This window comes from Talpa occidentalis, unplaced genomic scaffold (assembly GCF_014898055.3).
Source record: "Talpa occidentalis isolate TD23 unplaced genomic scaffold, MPIMG_talOcc4v2.1 talOcc4.4, whole genome shotgun sequence".
Classification (NCBI taxonomy): Eukaryota; Metazoa; Chordata; class Mammalia; order Eulipotyphla; family Talpidae; genus Talpa; species Talpa occidentalis.
Window position 1 is genome coordinate 63,649,993 of NW_023604295.1, and position 18,377 is coordinate 63,668,369.

General features: G+C 34.3%; 1 protein-coding gene across 1 annotated transcript in view; it reads right to left on the reverse strand.

Moving 5' to 3' along the window:
• EPHA6 (EPH receptor A6) overlaps nt 1–18,377 on the reverse strand; it is a 655,437-nt gene that overhangs the window by 269,314 nt on the left and 367,746 nt on the right.

Below are 18,377 nucleotides of genomic sequence, written 5' to 3' on the forward strand. Positions count from 1 at the left end.
TGTATATGGTACGACATTTATAATGGGAACTTAAACATTTTAAAGCAAAATATGTTTGCTTAGATTTTGGCATTTTGAAATGTATCCCAAAGATAAACTGCATAAGTGCAAACTGACATATTTTCAAGAAGACTCCTTGAGATTTATTTGTAAAGATTTGAAATAACTTAAATGTCCATCTTATGGGAATGATTAAACAAATACATGCTACATCCATTGGGAAATGATGAAGTTGTAAAAAGTCATTATTAGTATGTCTAATTATTACAATGAAGTGATTTTATTATATATTTTTAAAAGAAAGAAGCAGGTGGAGAAAAATGGGTACAAAACAATTTAAATGTAAACCTAAGAATAAAAAATGATAATAGTGGTTACCACAGGGAGGGGGACGACAGGATGGAAACTAGGTCAGAAGTTAGATGTCTCTGAAAATACTTATATTGAAGATTTACTTTGGATCACTGTAAACATTTTAAATGACTAGAAACACATTAACATTAAAAATCATCTTGAAAATGTAAAGAATAATACCTGTAACTTGAGTTGGAGGAGAAACAACTTAAAATGACTTTAAAACACAGTAATTTAACATAAAATAGACTGGGATCTTTTAAAAAATTAAGAAAAACTATACAGACTGTTTTCAGTGATGATTACTATTAAAATTTCTAATCTCTGTTATATTGAGGGATAAAACAATTATGTTTTTTAATTAAATAAAAATCATGGAATTTTTTTTGTCTATGAAAAGAAGATAGAGATGCCAGATCCTTGAAGGTAAAATTTCTGTGGTAGTAAACTCAAATTAGAAATAAAATTTTGAATTCATGATTTCTTTCCAATTCCTTTTTAGAAACCTATTTATATGTATGAATTACAGATGAAAATATAATTTGAAAAAACTGATTCTCTACGAAAGCTGCTTTTATATTAAGGATAAAGTACTTCTTAAATTTGTGAGAATTATAAGTATGATTCTCCTAAAAATATATATACTTTAGAAACTATATGTAAAATTCTTTCCAGCTGTTAATAAAAGACTTATTGCTGACTGAAAATATATTTTTAAAAATAAGTGATAACTACATAAAATACTAAGAAATAGAAGCTTGGGCTGTAAGTGAAAACAAATGGATAATGTGGTAAATAAGAAAATGTATTCAAATAATTCACCATTTAAATTGAGTCATATTCACTACTAATAAACCATAACTAATAAATTTATCCTGTTGGAAACTATATTATATTCCTAAATTATGATTATAATGTATTAAATGGTAATAATGGAAAAATTGCAACTTTAAAATTAATCATGCAAATTGGGCATATCAATTAGGCATATCAATTCATTACAATTTTTAACATGTCCTAATCATGTATAAAATCTTATGATTAATGTCATAAAGCAATATTACTATGTATTAATATAAAATTATTACATTTTGCTGAATAATTATTTAGCACTCAAGATCAAATATAATCCTTGCAAAAGTATAAGAAATTCAATCGTGAGGAGTATATTAGTATGTCATGTGATTAAAATATAGGTACCATGTTTTCAATTTGCAATTCTTCAATAGTTTATTGATTTACTGGTTTATCACCTAACTTTTATGAGATCTTTCTTTTTTTCCTATAAACTAGAAGGAAAGAAAACCCATTGCCCACTTCATAGATTCATCACTTATACATAGATTTCAGTTTCCCAGAACTATGTAAATCCTAAAATCTGCTCACAATTACATATTCCTTCCACATGTAAATACACATATTTGAAAGAGTTGTATACATTATTTTAGGTAATACTGTTTATGCATTTTAAAAACCTATTCTATATGTTATATAGACTCTATAATTATAGCTTTAATGGCTAAAAATTTCAATTATGTTGATTCTTTAAGTTGAATCTGGAAGTCCTGAATATTGTCCTGTATATAGTTCTCACATTTTATGCACAACTTTTTGATTTTGTTAAATTATTCTATAAATTGCCTCTATGGATTTTCAGAGCTACACTGTGTATTAGCATATTGCTTTTGAAGAGATCTATATCAATATATACTAGGCACACATATTTTTAAAGATTTTATTTATTTTTGCATAGAACTGTGTAGACCAGAGGTGTGGGAGGGGGTGAGAGGATTCACCAGAGACAAAGTGGGGAGCAGAACAGGCAGATCTACTGAAATACACTGCTATGGGAGCAGTGGGCATAACAAAAGAAGGTTGCTGCACCATGTGGGTTAGCTCTCTGGCCAGGGATTGAACTCAGGACCTGGCCTGTAATAGTGCTAAGACCTAACACCTAGGCTACCAGGGAGGTCCTTGGCACACATTTAAATGGCTAATGAGTTAAAGCAGAGGGTGTGGGGAACAATTTGTAGGCTAATACAGAACTCAGATGCTGCATTTTCTGTTTACAGAGGAGGACTAAACTAAACAGAATTTTATTTTAAAATAACGCCTCAATACATGAAACATTTGTTTTCAACATATCCAATGTATTTTTTCAATAATCCAAGTTTACATATAACATCTGAATTTGGCATATTGTGACAACACTGTAGTACCAATACCTATAAAGCAGAAGTACATCTATGCCTCCGCATGAGAAAAACTGGTTTTAGGACACAGAAGGGCAGTTATTGATTTTTTACTTGTTATTCTAAAAAGTTAGATAAATAATTTGGCAGGGAAATAACATCTTTTGGAGTTTGTCAAATCAGAGGTTAACCAAAGATTTGAAGATTCAAACAGTGTTACCCGAGTGAGAATTATGTATTCAATAAAACTGCATTTCTGATATACATTTTTTTTATAAGCCTTCAAAAATCTTAGCTTTGACCTTCAAAATAAATGCTCGTTGACTAGATTGCCACATTTTTGAAAATAGTTTTAGTGCAAACCTTTGTTACTACATTTTCTGAATCTTAAAACTTTACCAAAAACTATGTAACAAAAATTGAAAAGTCATTGTTTTCATCCTGTACTTTCTGCTTGGGTCTAAATTAAACAGAAATAACCAAATTAGAACAGAAATAAATGAAACAGAAGTGAAAAATATCAATAAATTCAAATATTGGTTCTTTGAAAAAATAAACAAAATAGACAAAGCTCTAGCTAGAATCTTAAAGAAAAGAGGGTAAAATTGATGAACTCATGCAATTTGTCATAACATGGATGGAACTGGGGAGGGTTATGCTAAGGGAAATAAACCTGAATGAGAAATACAAATACCATTTAGTATCACTCATATAGAGAGACAAAAGAAGGAGTAAGACAATACCAAACCAAAACAAACCCTAGAAAGCTGACTGCAAAATAAGGACACCAAAGGAGGAGGGGGGAGGCTGGAGAGGAATGGGGGGACAGAGCCCAATGGACTAAGGTGGAGGATTTTGAATGCCTTGATGGTGTGTAGGTTGAGGTAAAATACTACTGGTGATGTACATTTAAATATTTTTAAAAAGTACCTGATCTGTTTAAAAAAAAATATTTTGGATATTCTGGCCCTACAGATTTTCCTTGTTTCATCTATAATCTCTCAGGTTTCTCTTTCTCTGTTATCAGGAAAAAGTGAGGTTTTCCTTCTTGTGATTATATACTTAAATAGGTGATATAGGACTAATTTTTTTCCGCTTTCCTCAGCTACTGTTGTTTTATTTTTAAAAGCATTTAGCTTTGAATTTCAAGTTTTTTTTCCTAAGGAAATATCTAGCATCAGATAACATAAATCTTGCTCACCCTTTCTACTTCCTGCCATGCCAATATGGCAGGCAGTTTGACAAAACATTAGTGAAAAATGTGTGGAAATATTTGTACAGAAAACTCTTATTGCTTGTGTAGTTCACAGTGAAGAATTATTTATTAATGATGAGTCAAAATAACACAGCATTGCCAGCACTTAACTATACAGAGTAAGATCTGAAGCTTTATCTTTAAAGTTCTTTTCAGCATAATCTGTGCCATTTTAATTTCTATTTTATTAGACTTGTGAGTGGCTAATTTAATGTGCTCACTGTTAAGATTGTCTTTTAGGCTACTGCTCTCAGTAATTTATACCATGTAACTCTACTGACTATTACATCATTCTAGAGGTGTTTGAGAATCTCTTTATATGACAGACATTATAACATTCAGTTTTGAATATAAGAGGAAAAAGAACTCTTAAATTACATCAGTCAGAGATTCTGCTGACCCTGTTATTACCTGTCAAATTTCAGTTAAAATATATATGTTGCACAAGTATTTTTCTAGGAATTTATTATACACTATTCATAAAACCTCAGAAAATTGGCCTGGCCACAGATAAAAATCAAGAATATGTTCTTTCTCATCTTTAAACAATTTCTTATTTATAACATACCATTATACTGAAATTAAGAACACTGGTTTCCAGTAATTTATCTATATGAAAGTACTGTTATGTGACTGATGCAATTATAAAATTATATATAAAAATTATATAAATAGTATTGAGTTACTACATTCTTAGTTATATTTGAATATGAATCATAAATTTCAGGCCTCTGTTGACTTATCAAAGTCTGCATCATGTACCAGACCAGGCACACTAAATTAAATAACTAACAAGAAGAAACTCTATAAAAATGATCAGAAAGGTAATTTATAAGTAAATCATTAAAATTATCTTAACTAATATTGTTTAAAGGAAGCAGTTACCTGATAAAGCTTATACAAACATAAATCTTCGCAATACTAAAATAAATGGATAAAGTTTTACAAATTTCTTTGCTGCATTTTTAAAGCTTAGCTTATATACTTAAAATGAAAATCTAATAATAAATTTCAATAAAGTTGTTTTGAAATTGATACAGATATACGGGCATATATAAATGTGATAGTTAAGTAGTCCAAATAAGTTATAAAACAGTATGAATTTCATGACTCAAAATCCTTTTGTGGGGCCTCCTTTGGTGGCGCAGCGGTTGAGCGCTGGCCTGCAAAGCTGCCTGCAGCCTCTGCAACGCTGGTTCGATCCCCGGCCACCAGGGAGGGTCCCACATGGTGAGCAGACCTCTCCTGCCATGCCTGCTGCTCCCCTCAGCAGTGTATTTCATCATTCTGCCTGTTCTGTTTCCTGCTCTGGCTCTGGTGAATTCTCTCACCCTCTCGCGCTTCTGACTGTACCCAGTGCTTGTATAAATAAATAAATAAATCTTTAAAAAAAATCAAATAAATAAATAAATTAATTAATTTTAAAAAATCCTTTTGTAAGTAGCAAATGTACCAAGTGTTATAACTCAGTTGTATATATAGCCAAAATGCATAGCTATCCAAAAATATGTTGGAAGATACTGGAATAGATGGTGAACATGATGAAAAAGTTGCTCTACCATATTTGAATTCAGCAATACTCAAAAAGGTTATTCAGGATGTCCTCATCACAAGAATGACTCTTCTCCTCTTGCCTTGCAGATGATAACAAATGATATCCTGTTTTGGTACCAAGAATTCCTGAAAGTTGACCAAGGAAAATTTCTTGATTTATTCTGGTTATAAACTGCTTAGAAATGAAGGTTTGCTTGATGTTGGTGCAAGACTGTTGAAATACAATCAAGGGGAAAGTACCTGAGGAGATTCTGTGATATCAAAGATTTGTGATATCAAAAATGATTTTACCAAAGGAAAGGAAATCTACATATGCAAACAGAACCAATGTTGTGAAGAAAAGTCAAAAGTGCCTGACATCATAACACTGTAAGGTTGTCTCAAGTGCTGGTTGTATTGCTCAGTTATAACTATCAATATCAGATGAACAGTAGACATGCAGCAGCAAATCAAATGTATTAGCAAAATAATGTCCTCATTGTATGTGTAGTTTGAGTACGGATTCCAAACCTATAGCTGAGCTTCTTCTATGATCAAAAGTTTTTTCAGGTACGTTAAGAAGATGTGGTGTATATATGCAGTGGAATAATACTCAGCTATCAAAAAAAAAAAAGATAAACTCTTGCCATTTGCAACAACGTGGATGGAGTTGGAGGGGATTAAACAAAGCAGAATAAATCAGAAGGAGAAAGACAAATATCGGATGGTCTGACTTATATGTGGAATACAGAGAAACAAAACAAAGGGTCAGACAAAAACAAATCAAAATGTTGCAGAGCAACCCCGATATAAAATGGGTTGCCTCACTGTGGGTCCTTACCCGTACACTTAAAGGGGACTTATTAATGCTAACCTGCGCGCACACACACACGCACACACACACAGTTGATAAAAGGTTTATTTACAAAGAAGGGGAAATGGAGAAATGAATAACTCGGAGAAAAAGAGGGAGATAAGTCTGTAAATGCGTCCTACTCTTTCCGCTGACCTGAAATCCCAATGACCCACCAAGTTGGTGAAAAACCTCGTCTGCCAAGTGGCCAAGAGAGTGACCCCCGCCACATGGCCAGTTAAATACTCAGAGAACATAGTTGCTTAACTCCACCCTCAGGTCCTCGCAAACTTCCCTTTGGTGATCAGGGGATTTGTAGTCCCCAGTGTCGTAGGGGTGGAGCCCACAAAGCCTTTATGGAGTTTGCTCAGGACATCCTTTCCCTCTAACAAAAAGACTTACTACAGAAATTTGACTGTAAAGGCAAACAGACTATGGTAGAGGACTAGGGGTGTCTTGTGGTAGGTGTGGTATGGTAACATACATCTGAAGAGGTGTGAACCTGTATTTCTGGAAAGTTAAACCAAAATATGAATATATTTATAAGCTATGACCATAAAGTAACATATTTAGTTCAGTGGATTCTGTTAAATTTAGCATTGCCCTGTATGTCTTCCTTCAATTTATATGAAGATACAGAATTTCACAGAAAACTAGCTGAAAGACCATTAGCTTCAAAAGTATTTGAAGCCAAGAAGTTTTATGAAAATTAGTCTTATAGGTGTAATGGATGCTTATTGGATATCTCATGAAAGATTAAAAAGAAATCCTTTTTTTGTGTTGTTGGAAAACCAACGTACTTAAACCAGAAACTTTCTTTCAGACATATGGTGAGATTGTGAAATAATCTATGGATATCCTTTGGGAATATTAGAAGAGATTCATCATTATGGACTTCCATTCACAAGATAAAATAGTAGCAATTATGTTTTTTTTTTCCTTAAATAGAAAGCTAGACTATCTCGAGACTTCTTTGATCACTTCAGATGGAAATGATATTGATGTCTCAACTCATAAAATATTTACTGACTATTCCTCATGAGATCTAGCAATTGACTGTTTTTATCTTAAGTTCTTGCTATTACCCTTGGAGAATATATAATATATTGTACTTCACCTTTTAAATTCCCATGTTCCTTCACATACAAAATTACATAATATATAAAGTAACTTTTTAAGTACAGTTATTCTCATTTTAAAGGTGAGGAGATAGGATCAGACTGGAAATGACATACTTTTTCTACTTAGTGTAGACTCCACACTAAGTCTAGCACTCATGGACTTTACCCCAGTGATTATAAATGTTTAATTATCTGAAATTTCTATAGGAACTAACACAAACATATTAGGTAACTTTCATATGAATATCTTAACTTATAAAATTTTATCTCAAGGCTTATTAAACAATTGTCCTGGCCTCTGTGGTTTTGTTCTATAAATTCTCTATAGTACCATAGTAGCATTGTCTAACTGACTCATATGCCACATTAATGATTATCGCCTTATAAAAATATGATTAAATTAAGAAAATAATTACACATACTATATAATAACCATACTACTGGGCCTCCCCTGTTGGCGCAGGTGGTTGAGCGCTGCGCTATGAAGCTGTCCGCAGCCTCTGCAGCGCTGGTTTGATCCCGGCCAGCTGGCGAGGGTCCCACATGGTGAAGCAGACCTCTCCTGTCTTGCCCGCTGCTCCCCTCAGCAGTGTATTTCGTCAGTCTGCCTGTTCTGTTCCCCACTCTGTCTCTGGTGAATCCTCTCACCTTCCAGCGCATCTGGCCTGTACCCAGTTCTTGTATAAATAAATAAATAAATCTTAAAAAAATAAAATAAAATAACCATACTACTACCAGAAAATAAGAAAAAATACTGCTATGAGTTTGAATATATCGCATTCATTAAAACTGACATTAAGTTATGATTAAATTGTATAATGTTAAATCCATCTAGCATTAATTTTTCAAATTTTCAACACTATCCATTATTTAACATTTCATTATGAAAAGTATGTAAATTGAGAAGTAAATGCAAAGGCAAAGATATTCTGAGTTATTCGATTATTCCACAAGGAAAGAGTTTGCTCCCAATATCATTTGCACTGATTGTAAACCCATTTTCATCATCCCTATACTTGCTCCATACCATAAACTGTGCTCTCAATTTCTGTACCCACAGCATAACATTTCCTGTTTAGTAAAATTCTGCTGGATTTCATATATTTTTTAGATATAATACTAAGAGTCTATATAATGTTTTCTATATGACCTAATTGTTAAATATCTTAAAAGTTGTGTTTCTTTTCCTCTACTACCTCTTGGAAGGGAAAGTTATAGTCAAAATTGTGTGTGTGTGTGTGTATTTCCAGAAGATACAGAAAGGAAAACAGTATTCACGCTGTTGACCACTCAAGGAAATGCTTAATGATCCTGTCACACTGATTCAGGAGGATGCAAGTGTATTCCTGCCAAGTCACCAGAAATGGGATTGCAAAACTGCTTTTGTTCTCTCATTAAAGAAATAATGTAATGCAACAGCAGATTTATTGGCACTGTTTCTGGTTCAAGTTGAGGGAAATAAATCTTGATTTTTCCTTGATGGAGGAAGGTAGAATTGTATAGGACAAGTAGCCAGGTGCTCCCACATCTGCCTGGAAACATTCATGGCTTCCTGAGGATATGGGTGATTTTGTTCTCATCGTTGATCAAACAGCAGAGTAAATCACAGACGTAAAACAACACCTGGCTATGCTCTGTATTTCCCCCTTGTTTTCTCTAGTTAGTAATTGTTGTTAACAAATTACTGACTGCAAGCAGCAGAAAAGCTTGTCTTTTCTTTTATTGGCTGCTAGCTCATAATTTCTACTTTTTTTCACAGCAGCTTCAAAGGCACTCAGTGCATATGTTATACTTCCCTGTCTCCACCTTCCTGAATTTTGTGATTTATTTGTTAACAATGTGAAGGGGGATGCTCCATAATTATTGCAAAAGTTAATTGAATTACAAACAATTCTTTTAAAATAAAAATGATCTAATTATTACTATTCATAATGCATAATGCAAATCTTTGCCACATGTTTGCACTTCATTCAAAATACAACATGATGTGCGAAATAATCTTTTTTTCTTTATAAATTATATTTCTAGGCAGAAAATAAAACTCAATTTGTAAAGTGAGTTTACACACCAAGTAATATTAATTTTCCTAGCATTAACTTATAAATTGGTTAAACAATGTGCATGGAAATTCATAAAAGGTAATACTGGTTTGTAAAAAATAAATATGGGAACTCAGCAACATCTAATTCTGAAGATTCAAATCATATTAGGTCAGTATGGATGCAATAGGAACACAAGGTAAAAGAAAGACTGACATGACACTGACATTTGGCTGGCACACTATCAAGGCCATATGAATAGATTACAGTCAGTATCTTTCTCTCTGGTTAATGCCTATGCCACAAAGTTTTATGTATTTCTAACATCATCCTGAATATCTGTACAATTTTCCTTAGTAATTTTAGAATTGTCATTTATGTAACACTTACGTGGTGTTCAGTTTTGACAGAAGGGATCCATTTCAATTTATGGGCAGCATTTTTGATTTTTTACTACATATACACTAATTTGTATATATTTGTCTTTTATTTGTACTTGTGATCTTTAGTTGAATAATTTGACCCATTCTTTAGTCAGATTCTTGCTTAAAGAGAAATAGTCCATGTAAGGCTGAAAATTGACCTACATCATAAATCCACTAAAAGACAAAGTCTGTTTTCTGGACACTTTGTTTCACAGATACACCCACAATGTTTTCTGAACTGAAGTTATGATTCAGAACACTCTGGGATTGGCTCAAATCACTTTCTTATTTCAGTCCCTACCTCCTCACAATTTTGGGTTGTTCTGTTGCTCTCTATACATTACATATATGTGTGTTTGTGTATGTGTGTATATGTGTGTGTATATACACATGTATATAATGTGTATATATATCCTGTTCATTTCCATTTTGGAGGCATTCATAATTAAACGTTTCCAGTGAAGAGTTTTGTTTCTTTTTCTTCTAAACTCTACTTATCTGCCTAAAAGCAAAGCCTCCCCAAAGTACTGACTGTCATAAATCCTCTCCCCAGGAGTTTTGCAACCAGGGAGGATTGACTTATCACCAGAGATAAGTCAGAGCCAGGATAAGAAATCATCTAAACAGACATTGTCACAAAACTATCATATCTCCTATCTATTCTCCTAAGGGCCTATTTATCTTTTCTAACAGTCATTTGTTTTCCCATGAGTACCTTTATCTCCTCCCCTTCCACTGTCAGGATGTTATATAAGACCCCAATTCTAACCATCACCTTGAGTCATGTATTTCAGTGAACTCTTTAGTATGTATGTGAATAAAAATCTGTCTTTTCTCTTTGTCAGTTTAATTTGCAGGCCCCCAAACAATAAACATAAGAAAGTAAAGAGGTTTTTCCTCCCTGACAGTTTCACGTCAATGGGCATGGCTTCAAAGCTAGTACAATAATCATGGACCTTATTGCTGGCTCAGAAGTTTTCTTGAGAGAACCAGAGTGAAATACTTATTCACATCAATGATAAAGGGATATATAAAGATTTAGAGGGAATTCCAGAGGGCACCTTTGGGAACAAAGAGCTATAGACAGTGGATCTTTGATATAATCTAAATATCTCTTTATTTTTTCTTTCCTATGTTAGTCCCTTTGTGGTTTTTCCTGCCTGGGTGTATATTACACCTTTTAATATACTGGGTAATACTCTTTTATATGTGTTGGGTTTTGTTTTTTTTTTGTGTGTGTGTGTGATAGGAATAATCTAAATAGCTCTAGCGAGAATTTTTAGTATATAAGCAATCTTGATATATATCTAATGTTAGAATTTGGGGAGAAGTCTATACTTCACAGCCACATTGAGAGTGACTCAGTTCAAAATTGACTTTTCAAGGACTTATGTCAAATGTCTACATAAAGTAATGGCATTGAATCTAATCCTTCAAAATCCCTCTTGACCTCATATGTACACTAATAACAGCCTCTGCACAAACAGATCCCACTCTTTATAAGAAGTGATAATATATTTTGAGAAGACTGAGAAACATATGTTATATTGGAACCAGCTCTTATCAGCTTTCCAGAAATAATTGTGTCTTTCTTTTTATTATGCACATCCAAAGATCATAAATAAGTCTCCCCTGCCCCATCATCTTTTTTTTCTTTCTTTTTTTTTTTTTTTTGCACTGGAAACTCAGTTTTTAAACACCAGTTTATCACTGGTTATAACTCATTATCTACCAAACCTAAAATGGCTGTATCACTGTTCTTCAATATATTGATAAATATGCCATGAAGAAGGTATTCCATCTTCAAATAAGTTCAAAAAAAAAAAAGCTAGACTGAAAAATTACCAAAACAAAACAAAACCAAAAAACAAAACAAAAAACCACAAGATCCCAAAGAGGAGAAAGAGAATGACTTATTTATCTCATTTCATGTTATCTAAAGTGAAAAAACAATTTACTGGCACTATGCTCATAAATATCACTTTGGGGAAAAAATATTATCCTAGCTTTTGAAAAGTTTATTCCATTTGATCCTGGCTTGAGTTTCTATTAACTACTATTAACTTATAGGCATGTACATGCCAGAAGAACTATGAAATATCTCCAGCTTTTGAAACAAGGGTAGGTTTCCTCTCCACTGAAATACCCTAGAAGCTACAGGTATAGGTGAATGCTACAATGAGCATAGATCAGGAGTGCCCCACTATAGGCTCTCCTGATAAATGTAATTGTAGTGCCGTGATTGGTCACAGGGCTTTTGGATTCAGGCTGACCATGTTTGAATCCCAGCTCTGTGACTTACAATCATGTAACTGTGTTCAATTTACATAATCTTCATATTTCCTCAGTTGTATTTATAAAAAATGGAAACAATAGTACCCATCACTTGATTTTCTGAAGATTAAGTATATTAATTCATTACAGTACTTAAAATAATTCCTAACACTGCAAAAAGCTAAAATTGTTGGCTACATGTACAGTTGTGTATCAAAGACAACACAGAACAAACATAGTAATGATAATAAGAGAGCCATTTTGTTAATAAATCCTAAAGGAGATTTTGTATATGTCAACATCAAAAATCCAGGAATATCTGATCTATTCCACATGCTAATAGTCATTCAGGAAACAACTTTCTTCATATATGAGAGAGTTTGGGCAAATATTTTCTAAAGAATATTAATGAAAATTAAATATCTCCTGGAAATGCTACCTTGGGAATTATTTTCCAGAAAATTAGATGTTTAGGATATTAATAAATATCTCAAAATAAAGGTATTCTCTAGATAAGTACATTTGTGAGAACATTAGATCGAAAGAAAAATAATTTTTCTTTGATTTGATCAATTGGCACTACATATATCAGGAGATAAATATCAGGAGAGCCTCTAGTGGGGTACTCTGATCCCAGCTCATTTAGAGCATTCACCTCCCTGTGGCTTCTAGGGCATTTCAGTGTAGAGGAAACCTACTCTTGTTCAAAAGCTGAAAATATTTCATAGTCCTTCTGGTACATATGTGTCAATAAGTTGACAGTAGTCAATATAAACTCTTAAGACAGAATCAAATAATTTTCCTTACTGAAGGAGCTCCCAAGGCATTTAACATGTTGCTCTGGTATGTATGTGAAGATGGAAGCACGGTATGCAAATTTCTTTAACTTAATTGACCTAGGGACTACTATTTTGTAAAGCAGGCCACAGGACTAATATTCTGAAAACTACTTTGAGAACTGCTGGTTTAGACTCTAAGTCCAGGAAAATCAAACATTTATTTAAAGAAATAGACTTTCTTCAAAATTTCTAGGTCATATTATTTGTGCATGAATGAATATATATAAATCTCATGTTATCCACTGGTGCTTGATTAATTGAAAGTACTAGGCTAGAAATCATGTCAATGTGCTACATTTAATTTTCAGGACAATGTATTTTCAAACAAATATTATGAATGAGGCATTTTACTTGCTTTATTTCTGCAAGTACTTGTTGACCAAATATAACTTTCTTCTAATTTTTCTAGATGTGTCCAGTCTGTGCCAGAGAACTTTGAGAGAAGAGAAACAGAACTGCCATGATAGAGGCAGAATTACTCCTTACTCAGGGACAAGTCATGTCAGTGTCTCTATTAAAAGTAAAATTTCACATAACTTGACATAGACAAGTCATTGAAAAAAAATTAATGAGCCCAGACTTTTTTCTCTATATCTAGATATTGAGGTCCTAATTAATTTTTCAATACCATATAACAAACTCCTAACTGGGACAGGCTACTACGAAATTACTGATTAAGTGTATCATTTGACCTCAGAAATTATTGTAGCTTTTTTCCCCGACCAAATGATAATTTATCTACTAAAAAGTTATGGTGGAAAGGTATGGTAGTCCTGGCAAACTTATATCTTCAGGACATGAGTAGACACCTCGTTTAAATTAATTGTTACCATTTTCTGAATATACAATGGCAGAAAAAATACTATCTTTATTCTCAAGAAACACAAAAACTAAGCTAGAAACACAAAAACAAAAAGTGAATCACAAAAGAATCTATGGTTGGGGCCTCCTTGGTAGTGCAAGGGGTTGAGCACAGCACTGTGAAGCTGTCTGCAGCCTCTGCGGCGCAAGTTCAATCCCTGGCCAGGGAGCTACCCACATGGTGCAGCAGACTTCTCCTGACTCGCCCTCTGCTCCCCTCAGCAGTGTACTTCACTCTATCTGCCTGTTCCCTGCTCTGTCTCTGGTGAGTCCTCTTACCTCCCACACCTCTGGCCTGTACCCCAGTTCTTGTAATCATAAATAAATAAATCTTAAAAAAAAGAATCTATGGTATATCTGATTTGAAAATTACCCAATTTATGTTTCCTTGTTCATTTGGTTTTCATGATTTTAAAAACTGAGTACATTTGACTGTTTTTTGTCTTCATGAAGTTTTCTGTTTGTTCATGACTGAGCTGTTGATCATCTATGCATGAACCATCATGTGGTTGGCTGGATGTCTAGTGCAGATCACTAGAATTAAAATACTTTAGTTATTCGAAAGAACACATCAATTGAGCACTACAGTGTTTGCCCAAGTCAGGGTGGATCCTAATTGCTTTGACAAATTTCCTGCTGGGAAATTGATCTTCAAAGATTTCTTAATGCCTTTTTAAAAAACCCATTTACTTCATTTTAAAACTTCAAAGTCTTCCTTTCTATTAATTATCACATATACCAGAAAACACAAAGAACAAAATGCTATGTTTTATTCATCTAAGCAGGGCATCTAAACACCAAGTTCAGCAACGATGGGAACTTATTGAAGCAAAGGTCATCTTCTGTCAAACAAGACCATAAAAGACTTTTCTTTTGGTAGATAATTCATGAATATTTTATCTGAACATTTTCATGAACTTGCTGTAAAAGCTATGTTTCTTGGCATTTGCTGAGGATGTCAAAATCAGTTACTGTAATTTAAATCTTTTGCTAATATGCTTATCAGATATTCATTTAAATTGCTCATCTTCCACACAATAGTTGGTACGAAACATACATTTCTAATGAGTTAATATTATAGACAATTATGCAAAATCAAGGTCTTTTTATTTGTAAATAAATATTTTTGTTCTAATATGAATCTGAGTATACTAGAAAAGTGAGCATAAAACAATGAGTGACAATTTTCTTTATCTGAATGAGAACAGAATTTCTTTATAAAAGTTTTCTCCGAGTCCCTGGTGGCACAAGGGTATAAGGACAGCACTGTGAAGCTATCTGCAGCCTCTACAGCACCAGTTCGATCCCCTGCTGACCAGGGAGCTAACCCACATGGCGCAGCAGACCTCTTCTGCCTTGCCCACTGCTCCCCTCAGCAATATATTTCAGAACAGTCTGCCTGTTCTGTTCCCCTCTCTGTCTCTGTTGAATTCTCACACCCACACACCTCCAGCCTGTAACCCAGTTCTTGTATACATAAATAAATAAATCCTTAAAAAAAAATAGATAAAATCTTTCAAAGGGCCTCAATGGTGAGGCAAGGGGATAAGTCTTAGACTATGAAGCTATCCGCAGCTACTGCAACACGATTTCGATCCCCGGCCATGGAGGTGACCCACATGGTACAACAGACCTCTCCTGACTTGCCTGCTACTCCCCTGAGCAGTGTATTTCCCCACTTTGTCTTTGGTCAGTCACTCACCCCGTGCCTCTGGCCTGTACTCCAGTTCTTGGATGCATAAATAAATCAATCTTCTTTAAAAAAAGCTTTCAAAGTTTAGGCTGATGCTAAAAGTCTCTTGGGCCCCAAATAGTGAAGGGATCATAAACTGGTTAGCCAAAAAAGCAACCACAGCATACACCCTTCTAAAGTTTCCTTAATTTAATTGGGTATGTTATTTGATGTTCCAAAATGCTCTTAACATTTCTAAATCTTAACAAAATGTTGCATTTGCATATAATATATACATCAGCAAAACCTCTAAATTAGTGAGAATGCTAGCATTCTCATTAAAGAAGGGAAAATGCTTTTTGAGTATTCACATGATTGTTCTCACAAAGAAGGAATCCAGTGAAAGTGGGATATTTGTTTCTTTAGGTTTATTTTCCATAAATTTGATGTAGGCCACTTAATATGGGTGTATCATATAGGATTTTCAAACATCAAATCTTAAGTTAGAAATCCTTGACTTTGAATTTTGGCTCAGGAGATTAACTCTTAGCAATTCAGTTATTTTCTCAATGCCTTATTTCCTCATCTACAACACAGGAGTAAGTGTCTGTCTAACAGGGTTGTTGTATGGATTTTAGGGAGATAATCTATGAGAAGTGGCCAGCTCAGTTCTTTTTTTTTTTTAACAATTTTTTTAAGATTTATTTATTTATACAAGAACCGGGGTACAGGACAGATGCGCTGCAGGGTGAGAGATTTCACCAGAGACAGAGCGGGGAACAGAACAGGCAGACCGACGAAATACACTGCTGAGGGGAGCAGCGGGCGCTACAGAAGAGGTCTGCCACGCCATGTGGGACCCTTGCCGGCCGCCCGGGATCGAACCGGCACAGTGGAGACTGCGGACAGCTTCACAGCATGGCACTCAACTGCCTGCGCCACCAGAGGAGGCCCTCAGTTCTTGGGACAAAATAGGAATCAAAAACATAAATAAGCTATGGTCATTATTATAAGCCATTATATAATGGCTGTATTTTGAGGAAAAACAACAACTATGTATTTCATTCAGATATCTATCCATTACAAAAGTTGTTTCATTTGTTTGTTTTGATCTGGCAAATATAAGCTCACTAAAATATTTGTATTACAGAAAGATCGGAAAGTGTTGTAAATTAATAGCATTCCTATGTCACTAAGTCCAACACAGTCTAAAATCAATAATAAAGGTCAAGGAGAAAATGCCACAGTCTTGAAAGGAAAACTGATTAGATTGAAGAGAAAAAGCATCCACATGAAGAGGAAGTTGTCTTTCTAATCATAAACAAAACTATGCTAAAACAAAACGAACACATCATAGGTAATAATCTTTGGAACTGCAGTAAATTATGAAACAGATACTGCTTTAATGATGGGAAAATTCAGAAACTACATATAAAAAATAAAAATCACTATTATGATATTACTGAAATGCATATTTTGTTATGTAAATAAACTGGAATTATGTTCTTATAGTGGATTTGTAGGCAAGTTACAGATGTTAAATATTCTGACTAGCCCATCTGACTTTTTGTATTTGATTCACCTCAGAGTTGAAAATTATACATAACTCATATAAGATTTTATGGGCAGCCATTGAATAACTCAGACTTCATTTCCTTCACATAAAAAATGCAACATTTAGGGCCTCCCTGGTGGCACAAGGGTTTAGGGTTCAGTGCTATGAAGTTATCCACAGCTAACGAAGCATGAGTTTGATCCCCGGCCAGGGAGATAGACCACGTGACACAGTAGACCTCTCCTGTTTAGCCTGCTACTGCCCTCAGCAGCGTATTTCTGTCAATCTGCCCATTCTGTCCCCACTTTCTCTGGTGAATCCTCTCTCCACACCGCATCTCTGGCTTACACCCCAGTTCTTGTATACATAAATACTTTTTTTAAAAAATAAAGTAATAGTGATGGCAAGAAGCATCACTGTCTCAAGAGAACAGTGCCCACCAGTATAGAAATGATTCTCCAATATGTGGTTCAGACCTTGCTACTCTGAATCAACATAAAAACAAGGTGACTGGTTCAATATGTGAGGAGCCTGGAAGTCACTACTCTGGCATAACAACAAAAATCCAAACAGACAAAAAAAAAATCAGTAACTCCCTGTGGATCTATAAAATTGGTGACAGTGCATACCTCTGCTACGAATTACATAGACTGACAGACAAAAACAGGGAGTCAAGACTTTCTGATCCAGACTCCAGGAAAAACTGATGTAGAAATTAGTGTCTGGTTAGAGAAACCTGAAGTGTATTGATAGAGTGTTGTAGGCTGTGTGGACTACTCTGAGTGTTAAAAACTCCAGGAGTTCCAGTTGTAGGAGGTCCTCATATTTTGTGAGTTTTACTTCCAGGACTTTACCAAATTCTTACAGTCAATATTGGAGAAATATCCCAACATGCTTCCAGCTGGGGGAAGTGAAAACAAACCATTATGAAATATTGGAAAGCTCTCTGTTCTTATCAAGGTTGTCTTCAGGGGGAACAAGTTATCTGGAGACTAACTTGCTAGGGTATCATCAGAACATCACTTACCTGGGGGAAGGGAAATATCCAGCTCCAACCCACTGTAGTCATCCTGTCCTACCCAAGAGGAGAGAAAAAAAATCTAAGAAATACTTGTGAAGTTTATGGTTCAGAAGCACAGGATCCCCAAAAGACTGAGACCTAATCATAGGACTGGGCAAAGCTTCTCCACACCCCCATACCTCACCACCATATTATGAAAAGAATATTTATAGCAAGCAGTTATTTTTACCTAGTACATCATGTCCAACTATTAAGACTAAATTACAAGGTTGCCAAAAGGCAGAAAAACGATATGAAGAGATAGAGTGGGAGCATCCGAACCACACATGGTAGGGATGCTTAGATTATTAGATTCAGAATTTAAAAAAAAAAAAAAAAAACAC